Source organism: Pelodiscus sinensis, chromosome 6, assembly GCF_049634645.1.
Source record: "Pelodiscus sinensis isolate JC-2024 chromosome 6, ASM4963464v1, whole genome shotgun sequence".
NCBI lineage: Eukaryota > Metazoa > Chordata > Testudines > Trionychidae > Pelodiscus > Pelodiscus sinensis.
Genome location: NC_134716.1, coordinates 44,650,241 through 44,670,184, shown reverse-complemented (window position 1 = coordinate 44,670,184; position 19,944 = coordinate 44,650,241).

Below are 19,944 nucleotides of genomic sequence, written 5' to 3'. Positions count from 1 at the left end.
AGATTTATTGATCAAAAATGTACATAAATGTTAAGTATTACTATCTCTCTGGAATAATTCAGTTAATCAGCAAGAACAAAAACTTGATATACAACTTCTGATTTCATGGCAAGAAACTGGCAGACCAGCTCTGCCCAAGTTCCCAACCTGGCAAGTAGAACCATGAAGGCAGATCTATCAAGTAGTACAATTCTCTTTGAAGGACAGGATTTAGGAGAGTACTCTTCAACATTGATTTTTAATGTTGTATCTAAATTCTGTTAGTTTGCATAGATTTAAAATTAGCAAAGATTCAATATACTGCATCTTATTTTCCTTTCTAAAGGAACATTGGGGTAAAAAGTAAATGTTACGTAAATGTAAAAATAATCTCAACTACACATACAAAATGGGGACTAATTTAGCTACAACTACCCAAGAGAGAGATCTTGGAGTTATGGTGGCTAGTTCTCTGAAAACATCCACTCAGTGTACAGTGGCAGTCAAAGAAGCAAACAGAATGTTAGGAATCATTAAAAAAAAGTATAGAAAATAAGAGAGAATATTTTATTGCCTTTGTACAAAACCATAGTATGCCCACATCTTGAATACTGCATAAAGATGTGGTCACCTCATCTCGAAAAAGATATATTGGCATTGGAAAAGGTGTAGAAAAGGGAAACAAAAATGATTCGGGGTTTGGAACGGGTCCCATATGAAGAGAGATTTAAAAGACTGGGACTTTTCATCTTAGAAAAGAGGAGACTAAAGGAGGGGGACTATGATAGAGGTCTACAAAATCATGACTGGTGTGGAAAAGAAAGTGAATAAGGAAAAGTTATTTACTTGTTCCCATAACATAAGAAATAGAGGTCACCAAATAAAATTAATAAATAGCAGGTTTAAAGCAAACAAAAGGAAGTTTTTCTTCACACACCGCATGGTCGGCCTGTGGAACTCCTTGTCAGAGGAGGCTATGAAGACCAGGAATTTAACAGGGTTCAAGAAAGAACTAGATATCAGACAGGGGGCTGCAGACTGGGGAGTTTAAGAGGGAGTTTTACAGAGGGAGGCCTACAATAGTCAGGAAGACCCACAACACCTATGCCAGCACTGCTTCTGTCTCCTCCACCTGCGCTGTAGCCAGACAGACCACCTGAGCATGGATGAATCTACCCAGATCCTGGTGTGGTTTTGCAGGCACTGTGGCTTGTAATTCCCACTTCTGATATCCAGGCTGGGGGTACCATTCAACGTGAAAGGTGCCTGCTGGTGGAATCTCTCAGGAAGCAGGTGGGAGAGCTACAGGAGGAGTTGGCTAGGCTAAGGAGCATCTAAATCCACAAGCAATTCCTGGACACTATTCATGAGGAGACACCTGAGGTAGCTGTCCAGTACTCAAGACTGCTGACACACCACTGGTGGAGGAAGAGATGACTCAGGGTGGACATTGGCAGCTGGTTACTTCTGCCAGCAGGCAGTGCTCCATCCCTGCTCCCAACCCTTCCACCGTGGCACTAGGAAAACTTTATGCTCTTCTTGATACAGGAGATAAGGAATCACCTCCTACAGAAAAGGAGGAGAAGCCTCATATCCCCAAGGCTGGGAGGTCTGCTGCCACCACTACAAAGAGGAAATGTAGGTTAGTGGTGGTTGGAGACTCTCTTCTGAGGGGGATGGAGGCACCCATCTGTCGCCCTGACATGTCATCTCAGGAGGTATGCTGCCTACTGGGGGCCAGTATCTAAGATGCTACGGAGGCATTGTCGAGGATTATCCAGTCCTTTGACTACTACCCCATGCTACTCATCCATGTGGGCGATAATGATACTGTGAGGTGTGACACTGAGTGGATCAAGAGTGACTACAGGGCTCTGGGAGTATGGGTGAAGGAGTTTGGAGCTTGGTATTCTCTTCAATCCTTCCTGTCAAAGGTAGGGGCCCAGGCAGAGATAGGTGCATCCTGGAGATGAATGCCTGGCTGTGAAGATGGTGTCACCAGGAAGGCTTGCCTTCCTTGACCACGGGATGCTATTCCAGGAAGGACGGCTAAGCAGGGATGGTGTTCACCTTTCGAGGAAGGTGAAGACCATATTTGGGTACAGACTGGCTAATCTAGTGAGGAGGGCTTTAAACTAGGTTTGACAGGGACAGGTGACCAAAGCCCATGGGTAAGAGAAGAACATGGAGACCTGGGAGATGGGTTGGAAAGGAGAGGGAATGTGGGCTATAATAGCAGAGAGAAAGGATGGACAAGGCAGAACAGGGAGCCACGATCAAATCAGTATCTTAGATGTCAATATACAAATGCAAGAAGTATGGGTAATAAACAGGAAGAACTGGAAGTGCTAATAAATAAATACAACTATGACATCGTTGGCATCACAGAGACTTGGTGGGATAATACACACAATTGGAATATTGGTATAGAAGGGTACAGCTTACTCAGGAAGGACAGGTGGGGGGGAAGGGAGGAGGTATTGCCTTATATTTTAAAATGTACACACTTGGACTGAGGTGGAGATGGACATAGGAGACAGACATGTTGAGAGTCTATGGGTTAGGCTAAAAGGGGTAAAAAAACAAGGATGATATCATGCTAGAGGTCTACTACAGGCCTCCTACCCAGGTGGAAGAGGTGGATGAGGCTTTTGTTAAACAACAAAATCATCCAAAGTGCAGGATTTGATGGTGATGGGGGACTTCAACTATCCAGACATCTGTTGGGAAACTAACACAGCAGGGCACAGACTATTCAATAAGTTCTTGGACTTCATTGAAGTCAACTTTTTATTTCAGAAGGTTGAAAAAGCTACTGGGGGGAAGCTGTTCTAGATTTGATTTTAACAAATAGGGAGGAACTGATTGAGAATTTGAAAATGGAAGGCAGCTATCATCTTTGGAAAATCATGGAAGACAGGGGAGATTCCAGAAGACTGGAAAAGGGCAAATATAGTGCCCATCTATAAAAAGGGAAATAAGAACAACCCAGGAAACTACAGACAAGTCAGTTTAATTTCTGTGCCAGGAAAGATAATGGAACAAGTAATTAAGGAAATCATCTGCAAACACTTGAAAAATAATAAGGTGATAGGGAGCAGCCAGCATGGATTTGTAAAGAACAAATCTTATCAAACCAATCTGATAGCTTTCCTTGATAGGATAATGAGTCTTGTGCAAAAGGGAGAAGTGGTGGACGTGGTATACTTAGACTTTAGTAAGGCATTTGATACAGTCTCACATGATATTCTTATCAATAAACTAGGCAAATAAAACTTAGATGAGGCTACTATAAGGTGGGTGCATAACTAGCTGGATAACCATTCTCAGAGAGTAATTATTAACAGTTCACAATCCTGCTGGAAAGGTAAAACAAGTGGTATTCCACAGGGGTCTATTTTGGGACCGGTTCTGTTCAATATCTTCATCAACGATTTAGATATCAGAATACAGATTACGCTTATTAAATTTGCAGAAGATACTACGTTGGGGGGGGGGTTGTAACTGCTTTGGAGGATAGGGTCATAATTCAAAATGAGCTGGACAAATTGAAGAAATGGTCTGAGGTAAACAGGATGAAATTTAATAAGGACAAATGCAAAGTATTCCACTTAGGAAGGAATAATCAGTTTCACACATACAGAATGGGAAGTGACTGTCTAGGAGGGAGTATGGCAGAAAAGGATCTAGGGATTATAGTGGACCACAAGCTAAATATGAGTCAACAGTGTGATGCTGTTGCAAAAAAAGCAAATTCTCTGATGCATTAACAGGTGTGTTGTGAGCAAGACAAGAGATGTCATTCTTCCGTTCTCCTATGCGCTGATTTGGCCTCAGCTGGAGTATTGTGTCCAGTTCTGGGCACCACATTTCCAAGAAAGATGTGGAGGAATTGGAGAAGGTCCAGAGAAGAGCAACAAGAATGAATAACAAGGTCTAGATAACATGACCTATGAAGGAAGACTGAAAGAATTGGGCTTGTTTAGTTTGGAAAAGAGAAGATTGAGGGGGGGACATGATATGGTTTTCAGGTATCTAAAAGGGTATCATAAGGAGGAGGGAGAAAAATTGTTCTTCCTGGCCTCTGAGGATAGAACAAGAAGCAATGGGCGGTTTAGGTTGGACATTAGGGAAAAGTTCCTAACTGTCAGGGTGGTTAAACACTGGAAAAAAATTTCTAGGGAGGTTGTGGAATCTCCATCTCTGGAGATATTTAGGAGTAGGTTAGATAAATGTCTATCAGGGATGGTCTAGACAGTACTGGGTCCTGCCATGGGGGCAGAGGACTGGACTTAATGACCTCTCAAGGTCCCTTCCAGTCCTAGTATTCTATGATTCTATGATAAATTCATAGAGGTTAGGTTCATCAATGACTATTAGCTAGGATGGGTAGGAATGGTGTCCTTAGCCTTTGTCAGAGGCTGGAAATGACTGACAGGAGAGTGATCACATGGTGTTTACTTGTTCCTGTTTACTCCCTTTGGAGCTTCTGGCTTTGACCACTGTTGGGAGATAGAATACTGGGCTGGATGGATCTTTGGTCTAACCCAGTATAGACATTCTTATGTTCTAATGTAAGTTTCTGGTGTGTCTATAGCAGTGTTTTCTTAAAGTGTATTCTGCTGTACACTGGTGTGCTGTGAGGCAGTTGGAGGTGTGCCATGGAGAACAGAGTTTAAAATGGCCACCCTTAAAAGGGCAATGCCTGCTCTCCTGATAAAAGGGCAAACTGTTGGGGGTTTGTTTGTTTTTGGTTTTGGTTTTTTTTTGCTTAACAACTTCCTTTCCCTGTTCTGTTGTCCTGTTTTCTTTGCTTGTTTTGCTCAACCAATGTTCCCTGAGGGGCTTTTCTTTTCTTTTCTTTTCTTTTCTTTTCTTTTCTTTTCTTTTTGCCAACAACTTTTCCCTTGGGAATGGCCACCCTTAAAGGGGCAAGCCTCCTTCCCCCCCCCTCCCCCACCCCGCCAACAAAAAAATCCTTGGTGTTCCCCATTAAAAAAAAAGTTATTGTTTAGTGTTCCTCTGTCTTAAAAAGGTTAAGAAACATTGATCTATACTGTGTCTTCAATGACTATGCAGAATACTGCAATACACCTGGCTGTCCAAATATGATTAAGATTTACAAGAGAAATATTTTCTATCCAAAAATCAACTTCTTTTAACTTCTAAAAAATAAGCTGTTCTAGTCACAAAACCACTACTGCTTCTTTCAATATGAACTAGGGGAAGAAGGGTCTTAAAAGATAAAAAGCAGTTTTCACAAAGTTTAAAACAGACTTACTCCAACTATAGTAATTTTTAGGAAGAAATCGCATAGCAGCGCATCTTAGCATTTCACTAGCTAACAGTCTTTATTCCTAACTATATATTTTCTAAATATATTCACTTGCACGGATTCCTTTTAAAAATGGATATATGAACATTTTAAAGTGAATGCACTGTATAATACACAAATCCTGCCATAGACTCATTTGGAGGGCATTATAAAAAATTCTAATGCTTTAATGCAAAAGACTTCCAACTGCCTTTTAAATCTTCTGTTTGTATTATTTTATACCTCCAGGCATGCCTAAATGTTCAGTTATTCATTATGTTATGTTCATTCCCTTGCATCTGTCCAATCCCTCCTCTATCTACATGTGGACTTTTGTTATTTAAGAATAAAACAGCCTTGTCTGTTTGTTCATGTCACAAGTCTAGTGTTGCTAGCTGTTGTCTGAATATTTTAAAGATAGGTAGGCCTGTCTCTCCAAGTTGATATTATAGGTCTCATCTGTAATAGCATGCTATTATTTATTTCTCAAGAAATGCACACTATGCTAAGTTTATTTTATACTTCTTTTCATAAACCATAGTTAGAGACAATTAAGTTAATTCAAAATGTCTTCCTTTGCACTTTACACTCAAACATCAGTAATTGCTCCAAATGTAATTGCTTAGATTCTAATTTTAGATGGCTAAACAATATACAATTTGTCTTTTCAACTAAGTAATCATTTTAAAAGCATGACATATTAATTTCATTATTAATAAGGAAGATATGATAAATTGGCTAATGATAAGTACCAGGAGTGCCAGTTGTACTTACATATTAATTTGAAACATTGATTGCCATGTAACTACTTTTGTTGTTTTTGCAAATTGCCACTTAAGGGAAACCATCAATACATTCAGCCTCTCAATTTTCTCTGCTGATAACACAAGTCTAAATCCTACCTAGGTTTATATAGAAAACGTGGGCTAAGCAGGTGAATAGAAATTTGATACCAATATTTTTCCTGGCCAATTAAGCTAATTCTTTCCTAGATAATTCAGGATAAAGCCATTATTTGCTCTATTTTATGGTGTAATCACTGAGTCCAATGGAGCACTTTAAAGCTGAGCAATTGTTGGAACAGCAGCCAAGAGCATGGATACTTGCTGCCCAGGATTCCAGCCCAAGTGTTTTAATTTATGCTCCAAAATATATCCAAGCCAGCTGACAACACAGCAAGTGGAAGAAACTGTAAATTGAGACAGAACAATAGAAATCTGAGAAGAAATCTCTGAAACATATTTGCAGCCTGTGTGGTTCTTTTTGCGCATTTCAATCTGTTTGGACATTGAAAGTAGGCAGTATTTCTTCTCTTTATACTAAGCACGAAATCCTACAATCATATAAAGGAAGTTGCTTAAGATAGAGGATAGGTCCATTGACAGCTATGGGTCAGGACTCCAAACCAGTGGTGTGGAAAGAGCAGGGGTGCTAACATTCCCCTCAATTCTCTCCCCACAACTGAGACCAGGAGCAAAGCCCTGGGGGTGAGGGACCAGCAACCAGAACAGAGGGAGATGGCAACAGAGCCCCCCAGCTTGTGGAACCAGTGTCTGGAACCCCAGGTTTGGAGCCAGCAACAAAGCTTCTAGCATATAAGGCAGTAGTTGGATTCCCGGGTGCGGAACCAGCGGCAAAGCCCCAGCGTGTGGGACAGCAGCCAACAGCCCCCCATGTTTGGGGAAGCAGCAGCCCTCACACCTCTAGTGCCCACACCTATAGTGCAATCCCAACTTCTGACAGTCCCTAAACCTCTACCTGTCAGAAGTTGGGACTGAACAACTTGCAAAGGATCACTTGATAATTGCTCTGTACTGATCATTCCCCATGAAGCACCTGACGGTGGCAATAGTTGGAAGATAGGAAACTGAGCTAGATCTGGGCTGGGCAAAATACGACCCACAGGCCAGATCCAGCTCACCAAGCCACCGTATCCAGCCTGCAGACACGGTGGGGAGCCCCAGGCAGGCTCCCTCTTGCCTTACCCCACCTGCACCTCTCTCAGAAAAGAAGCTGCCGGGCCATTGCTCTTTCACAACTGTGAGCCCAGAGGAAAGGTGGAAGGCTTCATGAGCTGCCACACACACACACACACAGCACAAACCCATTGGCTGGTTTCTGGCCAATGGGAGATGCGTGTTTGAAAAACAGGCAGCATACGAAGAAGCACGCCCTCCTCTAGCTCCTCCCTCCTCCAACACTCTGCCCTATACTCCTAACCCCCTACTCCACATAACCCAGATCCTCTGCCCCCTCCTGCACTGATATCACTCTCAGAATCTGCACTCCAACTCCCTTCCCCAGGTCACAGACCCGTCCTTCCCCTAGGTCACATCCCAAGCCCCTGTGCTCAGGTCCAGGACCCCAGGTCATAACCACCTCCTTCACCCAAACTCCCTCCCAGACCCCGCACTCCCTACTGCACTCTAATCCCTTTCCCCAAGCTACCTTCTGCACCCAACTTCCGTTCCAGACCCAGCACCTCGTCCATTAATATAATGAAAGAGTGTGGCTCTTGACCAATTTCTAAAATCATGGAGTGACCCCCCCCCATCAAAAAGTATTGCCCACCCCTGAGCTGTACACATCATAAGAATGGCCATACTGAGTCAGATCCTGATTCCTAGATATAAATAATTTGACTTTGTTTCTAGTCTTCATGCATTAATATCTGGATTTGTAATTCTGCAGACATGGATTTGAATCCAGATAAAAGAAAACTTTTCATTGCCACTATAATAAACTTCAAGAAAACATTTCTATTAATGGTTTCTATAAAACTTCATCCCCAAAATTAGGCCCCAAACATACAAACATTTAAATTCATGGATCAGAGTTTTCAGAATCTGAGCCAAAATGTTGAGCATAAACCAGTGGTGTATTACTTAGAGCTGAGCAAATCATTCATATTGTATAATCTGATTAATTTTACCTTATTTATGAATTTTCTGTGAACCCACTTTTTTTTCCAACTTTCACTCTTTTTTACTGGCTAAATCACATCAATGAATGATTCTTGTTTTGATTTTGTTTTGTGCAAGTTGTTCATTGTGACTGGAGAAATATCTTGAGATTCTTGTCTGTTCCCCAGCCTGATTAACTCCTACAATAAGCTTTGCGTGGGGGTAAATGTTTGTCATCACTAATTACAATTTCACTTTGGGAATCATGCTATATTTGTCATGCTGTATTTAGTATTTACTGTGAAATAGTCAAGCTGCTTAATTGTTTATATGTTGCATCATATTTTTCTGTTCCATAACAAACCTTTCAAGATGGTTGACAGAATACTTTCAGGGTAATTCTTTACAGTAAAATGTCCACATGGGCATCCACAAGACTGCCACTTTCTGCTAATATTCCTCTAACCTTTCTAAATGTCCCCAGGAAACAAATGAAAAAAACGTTATGAGTACAGATAGATTTTTTTTTATTTAGAATTCACTGAAATAGTCATGGGAAATCATCTGTAGCATTCAGCCAAACTGTGCACATATCACTTCTCTACTCTTCTCAGTTATTTTAAATCACTCAAATACCTTACTTTACAGCAAGCATGGCTGAACTAAAACTTTATTTTTCATGTTAGAATCTCAGCTCTTGTCCCAATAAACATAACTTACATTTAAAAATAGAAAAAACAAATGAAACTGGCCTAAAAACTCATACAGAATAGCACTATTTGAATCACATATTGATTATATATTTGTATTTGGTTTGTTGGCTATTCCAATAAATAGTTTCAGATCAACTCAAAGACTAACTTTTTTCAAAATATTCAAGTAATTAAAAAGTCAAAAAAAATGGGGGGGGGGGGGGACTTTTGTTTGGACTTTGAGGAGGAAGTCACATTAATGAAACTGAAGGAAATTGATACATTAAGTTGTTTTGTATTGGAGGAAAATCAAGGTTTTGTCTCAAATACTGAAATGATTTTTTTTTTACTGAAAACAATTGTGGGAAAGCCCTGTTTAAATCCCCTCTGTGAATAACAAACTGAGATAGGGGTCACCCTTCAGCCTGGACTTAATTTCCTAACTCTGTGGGAGCAGGTCTTATCCCAAGGGTGGGAAACCTAAGGTCCTGGGGGCTGGATGTGGCCCCCACCTTGCCTGAATCTGGCCCCTGAGGTTCAGGGCTCCCCCCATGAGTCCATGCTGGTGCTCCAGCCCCCCTCCCCAGTGTCCCACTGCAGGGCTGGAGCATACAAAATCTAGTAGCCTGGGCTCTGCTAGGCTCTGGTGTGTGAGAGGACTGTAGGGAGTATCTTTGTGCTTCTCAATTGGGGGCCACATCAGGGTTTCAGGTTTCTTTGGAGAGTGGAAGTGGGAGGTGAGCAACAGCACGAACTAAGAAACTCAATTCACTTTGCTAACTTTAAGTTCCTACATTACATGTACCTTTCCTTTGAATCAACACTGATCAGCATCCAAAGGGTGCTTTTGGATTACTTGAAACTGACATAGAATATTTTTCTAACAACCATTGATTTGTCTGTAGTATTTTCCCCATTGACCTTAAAATTACCCACTGACTTTAATTGGACTTGCAAACATGAAGCATGTTAAATTTTAAACATGAATACAGGTGCATCCAACTGTAACTATGGAATCCTGTAATCACCACATCTGCTAAAAAAGGGCACTTAAAATTTTAAATGTGAAATTTCTTTATCTTGAGCTGTCTGCTAGCTCAGCAAGGTTCCCTCTGAAGTCTAAGATCTTCCTAGCATAATGCAGCAATTAAATGTGTATTTCTTTTAGATGGGACACATGGTTAATTTGTTATTTCAATCTGAAAATCACACAGAATGGAAAGATTTAAATTATGTTCCAATTCCTTGAAGATCTCCAGGGAAGCAAGTGATGAACTAAAAATAAATAACTAAACACTAGATGAATTTCCTAAATTTATTTGAAAAACAAAGTTAAAAGTTTTGTTTGTTGCTGCTGTTTATCTTTTAGATGTGATAATCCAGGTCTAGGACAAGTGAATTAGATTTCTCAAGCATCTCTCCTTTTAAACCCCAACTCTCAGAGGAGTATTTGTGTTAGGCTGTGTCTGCAAAAACAATGAGGACTCCTGTGGTACTTTAAAGACTCTGGGTATGTCTACACTACAGTGCTAATTCGAACTAAGCTAATTCGAACTACAGGCAGTCCGCGGGTTACGTACAAGATAGGGACTGTAGGTTTGTTCTTAAGTTGAATCTGTATGTAAGTCGGAACTGGCGTCCAGATTCAGCCGCTGCTGAAACTGACCACCAGTTCTGACTTACATACAGATTCAACTTAAGAACCCCAAGTCAGCTGCTGCTGAAACTGATCAGCACCTGATTCCAGGAAAACCCGGGGCAGAGCAACTGTGCCTCGGGCTTCCTGTAGTCAGCGCTGGTCAGTTTCAGCAACAGCTGACTTGGGGACGTCTGGGGCAGAGCAGCTGGGGTGCTGCTGGGTTGCTCCAGTAGCACCCCTCCTCGGCGCTACTGGACCAACCCAGCAGCACCCCAGCTGCTCTGCCCCAGGAGTCCTGATTCAGCCACTGCTGAAACTGACCAGCAGCGGCTGAATCAGGACGCCTGGGGCAGAGCAGTTGGGGTGCTGCCGGGTTGGTCCAGTAGTGCCCAGAGCGGCACCGCGGGACCAACCGGCAGCGCCCCAGCTGCTCTGCCCCAGGGTCCACAACAAAAGCCTGGTCTGCTGGGGGAGGGGGCACACTAGCTGCACCCCCCCCCAGCAGACCAGGGACACAGGGAGCAAAGCGGCAGTGGGGGGTGCCTCGCCTCTGAGGCTTTGCTGTGGCCGGACCGCTTTGCTCCTGGTGCCCCTGGTTTGCTGTAGATGGTCCCCAGCAGACCAGGGGCACCGGGAGCAAACCCGCAGCCGCAGCGGGGTCCCCACGCTTCTGAGGCTTTGCCAGAGCAAAGCCTCTGAAGCGCGGGACTCCCCGCGGCTGCGGGTTTGCTCCCGGTGCCCCTGGTCTGCTGGGGACTGTCTCCAGCAGACCAGGGACACCGCGAGCAAACCCGCAGCAGCGGGTTTGCTCGCGATGCTCCTGGTCCCCAGCAGACCAGGGGCACCGGGAGCAGCTTTTCTCGCCCCGGAGCTCGAGGTGGTTGATCGCTGCCTGTGAGCTCCGGGGCGAGAAAGCCCCGTTCGTAAGTGCGGATCCAACGTAAGTCGGATCCGCGTAAGTCGGGGACTGCCTGTAATGCATCCAGACTAAAAAACTAGTTCGAATTAGCCTTTTGCTCATTCGAACTAGCATGTCCACATTAAGTGGACCCTGAACCGGGGTTAAGGATGGCCGGAAGCAGTGCCGGCAGGGCATCAGATGAGGACTTAGAGCGTGGAGTTGCTGCCTCAGGCTAGCCGAGGGCTGTGCTTAAAGGGACCCGACCCCCACCCCTGACAGACAGTTCTCAGGGGTGCCCCGCTTGCAAAGCAGTCCTGTCTTGGAGTGCCCAGAGTGCCCACACTGGGCACATCACAGCATTCGGCCATCAGACCGGCTGCACTTGCCGCAGGCTGCCATCTGGGGAGAGGGGCCAATTGGGGGGCTGCAGGAGAGCTTCCACCCACAGAAGCCTGCAGAGCCAGCCCAGTCCTCCCCATCGGGGGCTCGTACCCCATTCCTCCCTCACCTTCTTCGACTTACCCTTCCCTAGCCCCCCTTCCTGATGTACAAAATAAAGAAAATTCGTGGTCAAAAATAGAATCTCTCTTTATTGAACAAAACTCAGGGAGACTGGGAAAAGGAGGTAGGAGAGGGGAAGAGAGAGGGTGGGAGAGGGGAGGGCAACTAAAATGATCAGAGGTTTGGAACAGGTCCCATATGAAGAGAGGCTAAAGAGACTGGGACTTTTCAGTTTAGAAAAGAGGAGACTGAGGGGAGATAGGATAGAGGTCTATAAAAGCATGAGTGGGGTGGAGAGGGTGCATCAAGAAAAGTTCTTCATTAGTTCCCATAATAGAAGGACTAGAGGACACCAAAGGAAAGGAAAGGAATGGGTAGCAGGCTTCAAACTAGTAACAGAAAGCTGTTCTTCACAAAGCAAAGAGTCAACCTGTGGAACTCCTTGCTGCAGGAGGCTGTGAAGGCTAGAACTGGAACAGAGTTTAAAGAGAAGTGAGATAAAGTCATGGAGGTTGGGTCCATGGAGTGGTATTAGCCAGGGGGTAGGATTGGTGTCCCTGCCCAAAGTTTGTGGAAGGCTGGAGAGGGATGGCACGAGACAAATGGCTTGGTCACTGTCTTCGGTCACTGTCTTCGGTCCCCCCTCCAGGGTCCCTAGGGTTGGCCGCTGTCGGCAGACAGGCTACTGGGCTAGATGGACCTTTGGTCTGACCCAGTACGGCCATTGTATGCTCAGGGCTCAGGGTCGGGGGTCTCAGTGGACCACCTTGATTTTCATGCACACCTGCTCCTGGGTGGCCAGGCTGGCAGCTCTCCTGCCCTAGACGGCCACTTTCCTGTGCCTAGTGCGGAGGTCGTGGACGAGGTCCACGATGTCCGCACTAGACCAGGCGGGTGACCGCCTCTTGCGGTCCCAGGCAAGCTCCCGGGAGCCGCCAGCCTGGTCCCGGGAAGAGGGGGATGGCTGGGGGGCATCGGGTGGCTGGCTCGAGCCGTGCTAGGTGCAGGGTCTGCTAGCTGGGTGCTGGCAGGCTTGCACCTTGCACAGGCATCGTAGCCAGCCCGTGCCCCTTTAAGGGGTCCGGAGCCGGGAGGGGGGCAATAGAGTTTCCCTGGTGTTGGCCAGAGTGGCCACCAGGGAAAGCTGGGGAGGGCTAGCCTCCCACTAGTTTGAATTAAGGGGCTACACACCCCTTAATTCGAACTAGTACGTTCGAACTAGGCTTAGTCCTCGTAGAATGAGGTTTACCTGGTTCGAACTAAGCGCTCCGCTAGTTCGAATTAAGTTCGAACTAGCGGAGCGCTAGTGTAGCGCCTATCAAAGTTAATTCGAACTAACGTCTGTTAGTTTGAATTAACTTTGTAGTGTAGACATACCCTAACAGATTTATCTGGGCATAAGCTTTCATGAGTAAAAAACCTACGTTGTTTTTACCCATAGAAGCTTATGGCCAAAAAAATCATAATCTTTAATGTGCCACAGGACTCCTCATTGTTTAATCCCAAAATTACTTATGCTCCACAGAAATTTGGCCCTCTCACTAATATTGCTGTAAAATGTTTCTCGGAAATAAACAGATAACAGAGGCTAAGTGTGTATATGTGTATATATATTAAAACACATAAGGAGTGTGTCATCCTCATTTTGTGTCTTTGCCATAAATTGTGGAACCTTGGCAGATTGAAAGGTATGAAGAAAATTCTATTGTAGGTATTAGACCAGAATTTTTAAAACTACTCACAAGTAGGTAACTCTGGTAGGTGTCAATGGTTAGGTACCTTTCATATTATGGGAATTTTCAAGGGGAAAAACTGATTTAACTGTTCTTAGAAAATCTTGCTATGTTTTTATGGGAGCTTCCCTGAATTCCTAGGAGTTCAAATGAGTTTTAGGCCATATTGTCAAAAGTATTAGGCCCCTGCATACACAAATAAATGCCTGGTGGGCTTTTCAAAAGCCCACTAGACACCTAAATACCTTTTGAAAATTCAACCTTATTCCCTATGCAAATAGAGGTTTTCATGAGGGCAGCAGCCATCCCCACACTAGTATTACTATATAGCCTCTAATTTGCCACAACATGAGAAAGGAGGAGTGAACTAAGGAAGTTTCTGGAAACAGTCAAATATTAAATGGTCTTTAAACTCCAAACAGTGTATGGGGAGGTGTTAGCTAGACACTCCCACCCCCCAATGAAAGGTAGGCTGTGTTGGCACTCACTGTAGTGCATAGCTACATGAAGCAGTGAAAGGCAATGGGGAACAGCCCTGGTGATGTGAAGCTCCCAAAGCCTTTTGCCACTGCTGGGGCCTTTCACTGTAGCACAGAAAAGCTCCAGTAGCGGGATACTGTACAGCTGAAAAACAGCCATGAAGACATGAAAATCACTGCTTGGGCAATAGAGAGCTGTGTAGCATATATTCCTAAGATTCAACCAGGGCTCACCATATATGTTGCTATTTATACTGCATGAGCTGGGCATACAGTGTCTGTACTCTACATGCTGCCATAAATATAGACCTATCCATACTCTACTAAGTTGTTAAGCCTATAAATTGCCATATTAAGCCAAAATGTATTGGATTGCAACATGCCATTTTCAAAAACAGGTTCTTTTTTCCTTTTACTGAAGATGAAATTGGTGAAGTACACACAGAAACTCACCTTTCACTTAATACAAATAACTGAAATCATGGGACAAATCAATATACCTAGTGCATACTTACAATCTTATGGAACCATTAGGAATAAAGGAGAAGGGACAAATAAGCGGAAATCACACAAAGAGGAGAGTGCTAAGCCAGACTTCCTACCTGGTTGTCCCCATGTCATGCCCCAGTATGCAAACACATTGGATAATCACACATCTTTTATATACTTTTTCCAGCTCCATCCATACATCTAGAACCATATTTTATATGGATTCAACCCCTGCTCATGTGTGGTACTCCGGCTAACCACAGTTAAATCTGACCCCTGACACAAGCCATTTGAGTCAATTAATGCCTCAATAGTTTTAATACATGAATGCTGTTAGTTCCATGGTTACCTTATTGCAAAATTACCCTAAGATGCTAATCAATGATCATTTGTGGTTTGTGTATTTATCACATAATGTGTTGCTAAACCATCACAAGAGAAATACTGCTAGATTTTATAACATTAGGCCAAGCACATAGTAAGCACATTAATGTGCTTATGCCAATTGCTACTGGATCTCACATTGGGCTCTTAATGCTTAAGCTTTATAGCCTAAGACTATTTTTAAACATATATTTTGGTTTTTCTACTCTCTTTCACAGCTTCAGTAACTTCCTGTATTATGAGGAAGTGGGTCTGGCCCACGAAAGCTCATCATCTAATAAACCATCTTGTTAGTCTTTAAAGTGCTACATTGTCCTGCATTTTGCTTCAACTACCCCAGACTAACACGGCTACATTTCTATCACTTTCCTGTATTATGTCTATATGCATGCACAACAGAGTTTACATTTCACCAAAAAAAACACATAGCCTCCAAGATCATGTCAGCAATCATTGCCCAATAATATGCTATTATTCTTTCTATTACAGTCACACCTAAAAACCTCAAATCAGGATCAGGGCCCCATAGTACTGAGTGCTGTATGAACACCTAGGCAGACATAATCCCTGCCCAAGTAGCACTTAGCAGCTAACTGTTAAATGGAGGCCTGACTCATGCTGCCGTGTAAGGATGCAAAGCAGCATAAAGCACTCATATCTTTGGACAGGCTGCCTATATTCTGGATAGCAGCAGAAGGGGACACAGACTCCAGAGTCACTACATCACTCCCACCATGCATTGCCAGAAAAGGAGGAGACTGAGTGGAGCCTTGGCACCTTCCACAAAATGCCAATTAGTGTCACCAATAGGTTGTCTGAATGGGGAAAGGGGAATGGAAGGGAAGAGAATACACAGTTTCAGTAACAGACCTGGCCCAGAACCTTCCCTTGCCAAGGGGACAGACAAGAGGCAAAAAGTGGCATCTAGACTCTTTCAATCTGCACTAGGGTAGCAGAGCAAGTCTATCTATTCTGCTAGAGGCTTCAGGCAAAGCCACAAGTTAGCTTTAAGTAAACAATTCAAACAAATGTATCTCAACTTTCAAAACCTGCTAATCTTTCAGAAGCTTTTGTCACACATGTGGCTCCAAAGATCCAAAATGTAAAAACACCTGAGTTTTGTTACACATCAAGTTATAATAGTTTTGATTTTTTACAAATTATTGTTAGGTACGTTTAATCCCCCACTGAGTAAAACTGGTTTCTAAATCCATAACAGATTAAAAGGAAACCTATCCCTAGGTATATAAGGCATCCAGAAAGTTTCCTTTGAAAAGCATGCATGTACCTTACCTTACATTACATTTTGGCACTAGATTAGCCCATATAATACCATTTAGATGCTTGAATTGTTTAGAAGCTTCGGGTCTTTGATTTCTATATATTCTTACTACTATGTTGCAATTGGGAATTTGGGTGAAATTCAGATTCAGATCCCTGTCTACCCACATGATGCAGGCTGAATCTATCATGAGCTAAATTAGAACACCGATCGAAATAAATTCAGATTCAAGCAGCATGGGTATTTATATTTTGATCCGTTACTGTGGTTTGAGCACAACTGTCAATTTCTTGTAGTTCATTAAATTAGAATAATTGTATGCACTATTACTCAAAAAACAGAGCACATACTGGGTCCTTTTGTGTGTTGTACTTAATTCTTTTTCCCATAAAATCACAGGTAGGATTGTAAATTGTTGTTTAGACCTCACATGCCATAATAATGAACATATTTCACACTTCACACCCATTTCAAAATTAACACGTAGGTCTCTTAGGGCACAGCAGGTCAAAACTCAAATTAAGCTACGCGACTTTAGGTACGTCAATTGCATAGCTGTAGGGGTTAATTGCGATAGAACTTTGTACATGCAAAGCATAGGGGTGGTGAGACATGTATTCCCCCTCTTCCCCTATATCTGATGAGCCAGAAGCAAGCCTGTAGGAACACACGCCATTTAAGATAAGTGGTGGTGCCATTGTAGCAAGAACAAGTTATAGATAAGAGTATAGATAAGGACAGGAACACATAATCTTGTTTACCCAGATGTACAGATCATGTAAACAAGATCAAAGCACAAATAGTAACCAGATCGATAGTTAACAGCTAAACCATACATTAGTAAACATTATGTAATCCCCAGAAATTTCCAAACTGCAAAACAAGGTAGAGACACTGTATTTAAAACTTCACAACAGTATAGCAATTTGGACTTCACCGATGGACTCTGGTACTGGTGCCTCGGAAGCTTAGACGACCTCCCATTTGTCTGCAACAGAAACGGGGTCCACAGCTTGCAGAAGAGACATAAGACACTGCTTTTCCTAACATATTGCTCTTTTAGTTAAGGAGTACAGCTGAAAACTATCAGGAAATAAACTGCTTGTGTTTGACAGATACTTGTGCAGCGTCTTTTGTACTTAGAAAACTCAGTGTCGGACCTGAGAATTACTCTTGCCGGCAACAGTAGCTGAAGTTGAAATAGCTTAATTTGGCCAGTGGTGCTGTCCACATAGCAGAAAGTTGAAGGAAGAACTCTTCCTTCAACTTCCTTTACTCCTTGTACAATGAGGGTTATAGGAGTTGGAGTAAGAAGTCCTCCAGCTCGACAGTATTTTGAAATAATGGCTTACAGTTTAGACGTGCTCTTATTGCTTTCATTTTATTATCTAAAAAGGACATTTTAAAACATTTTGTTCATAATGGCTGTGTCTAGACTGCATCCCTTTTCCGTAAAAGGGATGCAAATTAGACACATTGCAATTGCAAATGAAGCGGGGATTTAAATCCCCGCCCGCTTCATTTGCATAAACATGGCTGCCGCTTTTTTCCGTCTCGGAGCTTTGCCGGAAAAAAGCGCCAGTCTAGATGGGGATCTTTCGGAAAATAAAGCCTTTTCTGAAAGATCCCTTATTCCTCTTAAAAAAAGGAAAAAAGCCGGGAAAAAGCGGCAGCCATGTTTATGCAAATGAAGCAGGGGGATTTAAATCCCCGCTTCATTTGCAATTGCGATGTGTCTAATTTGCATCCCTTTTATGGAAAAGAGATGCAGTCTAGATACAGCCAATAAGTTTACTTAACACAAATGCATCATTAAAATTCCACTTTTTTGCAGGACATTTTTCTATACTTTAGCTTACTAGAACTCAGTTCATCCAGGGGGGCAGGAAGTATCCCAGTTTCAAAGCTTGAAGACTATGCTTGCTCCTTCTTTCTTCAATGCTAGTTCATTGAACTTTTTTCTGTTATTAGTCAATGAATCGTCATTACCATTTCCTGAGCTTTCATTTCTTTTCCTACCACTTGCTGTTTCATTAATAATAAATATCTTGTCCATGACAGACTGCCATCAACCTCATTTTGAGCAATTTCTTTTTCATGTGGACCATCCTGATATGCAACCTTCTGAAGAGAGACCTCTTCAGAGGTGACATTTGTTAAAGATATACTTTCATTACAATCATTCTCCAAGTCAAATTATGATAGACTACTCTCAGTACTAGAGTTGGTTTTCTAATAGTTCCCAAATAATTTGATTAATTTTGATACTTTTCTAATAAATTATTCAACTAGTATTTTTTCCCATTACTTATCCAATTTTACTTAGATGTCAGTTCCCTGCTCTGCTTTTCATTAGCTTTTACAACTGGACTGCTTTCACTCATTGGAATAACTAAATTGATGTCACATATTTCAAATTAAATAAGAACATGTTTTATTTACAAGAGGCCCATTTAGGTGGATTTCATCCTTCTATTCTGCAGAATAAATTACTGAAAGTTGATTTACTACCTTCATTTAAATACACTAACACAATCCAATGTGCATTCTTCATGCTGCAATGAGACCCAAATATATCCTCAAATCCATGCAAAACCTCACTGAAGTCAATGTGCTCAACATGGGCACAACAGTGTGCCTAAACAACATGCATTGCAGGACTGTTGCCTTATTGCTTTCAGATGACATTTTTCTGTCTGTTGCACTAAGGCTTTGTCTATACTGTGAGTTACTGTGCACTAAGTGATGGCGAGAATCTATAGAACATGAAGTTACTGTGCAGTAAACTCCTCTTTTGAACATTGCAACAACATTGTTAAGGTCCTAGAAGACAGCTTGTTGTTACTATTTAACAATGTCAATTAAACTGCACTCCAGGACTTTCACGTGTTGCAGCAGAGTCCACACAGGGAGTTATTGTGTGGCAAGCTATTGTGTTATTGATTCACAACCTGGCTTGCCAGGCAGTAACTGTCCAAGTAGATAAGCCCTAAGTGATGGACACACTGAAGTCAATTAGAGCCATGTATACTTGTGTGGTACTTTTACCTTTTACACCATGTTTTCTAAGGATTCTCTACATTTTTAAGATGATCAGCTTTTTGTTAAATCACTTTCATGTGAATGATGAAATACATATGTATCACTATAGTCTCCATTTGTTCTCAGCATTATACTATTTGCACACAGACGTGTGGTTTTGCATTGGCAAAGATGTCATTTTTGTGCAACAGCATAAATGACGGCACTCAAAAACCAATGATTTAGTTAAAAATGGTCCAAAACATGAAAACTGACAGTCTTCCCCATTGTATGTTCACAGCAATCTTTCTTTGATGTGATTGCATACAGTAGTTCTCATTAATCTTAATAAGATACAAACATGCATCTATTATAGGAAAGGGTTCAGAGTAGATGCAACTATTGACCCTTCAGGAGTTCAAATTGAAACTTTCTTGGTTTCCCTCCATAGCAATGTAAAGCAGGTTGACATAATTGCTCTTTCATGCCAGCAATTTTTAGATTTTGCCTCATCTGTCATGGCAGTAACCTTTCTGACATGAATCGTCATGTATTTTCTCTCTTTTTTGTGCTGATTACTTTGAAAGGAAAAACCTTAAAATACAAAAACTATATAATGAAGATATC